The sequence below is a fragment of the Microtus ochrogaster genome, linkage group LG3 (genome assembly GCF_000317375.1).
Source record: "Microtus ochrogaster isolate Prairie Vole_2 linkage group LG3, MicOch1.0, whole genome shotgun sequence".
Taxonomy (NCBI): Eukaryota; Metazoa; Chordata; class Mammalia; order Rodentia; family Cricetidae; genus Microtus; species Microtus ochrogaster.
The window spans coordinates 20,042,480-20,046,486 of NC_022029.1; positions in this window are offsets into that span (position 1 = coordinate 20,042,480).

Here is a 4,007-nt window from a genome sequence, read left to right on the forward strand (position 1 = left end):
GTGTGTGTGTGTGTGTGAGAGAGAGAGAGAGAGAGAGAGAGAGAGAGAGAGAGAGAGAGAGAGAGAGAGACTGCTGCCTTAACACTGGGTCATGTGGGAGGTACCCATCCTAAGGGTTCCTCAGGTTAGGAGAGATAGGTCCAGTGACCCTAAGGTTGAACCATTTGCCAGTGAAACTGAAGCAGTTTGCTGAAGGAGGAGCTCAGGTGGTGGGGTTGACATTATTGCTGGAGGAGGAAGCACAGCACATGGTATTTTCGGGGCCAGCTCCTGGGGCATGCTACCCCAGCCTCAGGCCAAGGGCTTTACCAATTGCAGCTCACTAGCACTCACAGCAGTCCTATGCCAGTAGGCTCTGTTACTGTCCCATGCTGGAGATGAAAGGAGACCAACTGGCCCAGAAACATATCGTTAGTGAGTGGCAAAGCCAAGATGCATCACGTCCACTGATGATAGGTAATGGGGCAGGAAAGATGGAAGGCACCAAACCATGGTTTTGTTGAAAGGCAAGCTTTTTCCAACTTGGTGATGGAAAGCTCTTTAAAGATAACTAATAGAGTTGGGCTGTGTAACTATGCTGGGAGGAATGAAGACATTCTCCTGTAAGAATGCCCCTCCCTTTGGCTATCAGACTGTTCAGACAATGGACCCCAAGGAGCTGGAATTCCCCCAGGAGTCTCATGCTGAGAAGAAAAGGGCTGGCAGCGCCAGTCAGCAGGGAAGATTTGTCACACAGTGTGGAACACTTGCAGGAAAGACCTGGAGGCAGGAGCCAAGACAATGAATGATGTGTCCAGGATGGGGAGGGCTACCCCTTGACCAGGACTACACATTTCTTGCTCTCAATTTAAATTGAAACCTCATGCCAGAACTTCAGGAGGGGAGGTCACTAAACCTCTTATTTGTTCCTTTTCCCAATGCGAATCTCCTTTCTCTGTATTTTACTATTCTCTCTTTAATTTCCTGTTGAGGCTGGGTGGTTAAATGTAGCTTGTTGGGATCAGAGCAACTCCAGTAACAGTGGGGCTGTTGCTCAGTGGTACAGTGCAATGGGAAAAAGAACATCTACACACATATAAATTATACACATATTTATGTGGCACAACCGAGAGAAGAGAGGATGCTATCACACTGCGAGAGCCTGGAAAAGATGATGGCAGGGTTTGCAAGATCCCGAGAGGTTAGAAAGCACAGCCAACTGAAATTTTGGGCACACAATATTTAACAATTAAAAAAAAAATCAGGTGGAAAGTCGAGCAGTGATGGTGCATGCCTTTAATCCCAGCACTCAGGAGGCAGAGGCAGGCAGATCTCTGTAAATTCAAGGTCAGCTTGGTCTATGAGAGCTAGTTCCAGAAAAGACTCCTAAGCTACACAGAGAAACCCTGTCTTGAAAAACCAAAAATAAATAAATAAATAAATAAATAATGCATCAAAATCAGGTGGAATATACTTGAACATGGGCAAGTTTCTATTGTTTCTTGAAACTTTACTGTCTAGAAGGACCCAAAAATCCATTAGATAAATTAGTCAAAATAAAGGCAACAATTCAGTTTCCAGAGGCATTCAGTGCTTCCCTAATCTGCTTCCTCCTCACCAGGGGAGCTCCTGGAAGCTCTCACCTTATCACCTATCCATCTCTAGACAAGTGCTCACCTTAGTTCTTCTCCTTTCATTTGGGCTATCAGAACACTTTTGTTCAAAGTCCAGAGTTGCTACCTATGATCCCAGCATTCTGGAGATTGAGGCAGGAGGATTGCTGTATAGCCAGACAAACATCCAGGGTGGAGCACAAGCTGTGTGCTCAACACTGTGCTAGTCCTTGCTCCATAAGGTTGATTGCATGTGGTTTCTGCCTGCAGCCGCCAGACACACACACAGACAACTTTCAGATCAGTGTGGCACCAAGGCAAGCTTGGCAAACATTCCCAACCGCACCCCTTTGCCTGTGCAGTGTGATGGTCAGAAAGCCTTCCAGGAAAGGGTGATGCCTGACCTGAGTCAGGAAGCCTCATTAGGATCCTCTTAAAGGGGAGGGTGTGGTACTCACGGATCTCCCTCTGTACTGTTGACCCAGGCTTAGTTGTTAAGGGAGGAGAGATTGGCAAGGTGGAAAGACAGAGACACATCCGGGGCTTTGCAGGCCTGTCACAGCAGCGTGAACTTTACTCGGGCAGACAATGAGGAGACTAGGGATTATTTATTTGTTTGTTTATTGACAGGATCTTGAGTAAACCTTGAATTCAGTATTGTAGCCAAGGCTAGCCTAATCCTCCTGTCTCACCTGCCAAGTGTTGGGATTACAGGTACATTCTATCACACTTGTCTTGAGGACTTTTATACTCCCTCCTCCCCCCAACCACACACACACATAAAGTTCAAATCAGAATGTTTTCTTGTTCTCTCTTTTTGGTTTCTTGACTTTTGGTGCCTAGGTCTTAACAAGCGGCAAGGATCTGGCTGGCTTGCTAGGCAGTGAGTAGGCTGATCACTGCTCCTGTCTGCCTTGTTCCCTGTCCTGCACTTTACCACCCTCTGGAATCAGTCACTCAGTCTCAGGGTGGACTGTGCCATGTCCATGATCCTCTTGACCACAGTTTGGGGATAATGGATGTAACTCTCCAGCCAATCAGAGATTTTCCCAACTCCTTTGTTCCAGAGAAGAATTTCTTCTGGTGCTATCTGGAGGATAAACACATGCATCATTGCTGCTGACTCCAGAGACGGAGGCTGCTTATGTTTAGGGCAGAGGAGAAGCTGGAGAGCAGAGCTGAGCTTAGCTAGACCTGAGGGTGAGCCCGGGGATTCTCAGTGATGTCCTTGAACCAGTTTCATTTGCAGCTAAAAGTAGGGTAAATCAAGACAAAGCCCCAATGTCCATTCAGTGTAGGAATGTTTCCAAAAACTGAGAAACTAGGGGAGGGGTCTCAGACCAATCGGGGACTCAAGCAGCCATGAGTTGGTTCTCAGGTTGAAGAATGGGAGGTAGTTCCTGAATGCCTCTTGCGCTTTCAGATAAGACAACTTAGTGGTAATAGTGCTACCCACTCAACTTTGGGGAGGAGAGAGTTTAGCCTTGGATTAATATCTCAGATCCTAGTATGAGTGTCAAAAATGTCCAGAAGAGGGCTGTCAAGATGGCTCAGCTGTGAAGAGCACTGGCAGCTCTTTCAGAGGGCCTGGGTTCAGTTTCCAGCACTATATGTTAGCTCATAACCATTTGAAACTCCAGTCCTAGGCAGTTCAACACCTTCTTTTGGACTCTGTGAGCACTGCACACACTTACATCCAGATAAAACTCTTATACACATAAACTAAAAATAAGTAAATCTTTAAAAAATTATGTCCCATAAGGCAGATATGGTGGTACATACCTAAGCCTGAGCTATTGAAGCTGAGCCTGGGGGAATCACATGAGCCCAAGAGTTCAAGACCAATCAGGGTAAAACAGTAGAATTCCTACTTGAGAACAAAACAGCAGGAAAAAGCCAATACCCCAAACAGAACAAAACCTAGATTGGGCTTGGTGTTACTGACCCATGACCTCAGCACAGGGGCGCAATGGCAGAGGGTCACTGAAAATTCTCAGCCAACTTGACCCACACAATGAGAGTTAGGTCCGTTAGATCCCATCTCAAAAGCAGAAAAAGAAAAATGAGACAGAGAAAGGCTCTCTGCACCAAAACAAAGGAACCCTAAGGAAAAAAGCCCACACCATCCAACCTTGAGCATAACGTATGAAGAACTGGTGTGACCTCCTAAGAAAAACAGGGAAAGCCAGAAAAGCCACTGGGGGTCATGAATAGAAACCTGAGGCCATGGTGGAAAATAAGAGACAGACAAGAACAGGAGGTGGAGGGACAATGGGCAAGTCCAAGGTCACAGAGGATGGTGGGAGAAGAGAGTGGTCACAGTTAGGAAGGTCAGTGATGGAATGTTCCACCAAATCTGGAAACTAGGGGTGTGTGTGTGTGTGTGTGTGTGTGTGTGTGTGTGTGTGTGTGTGT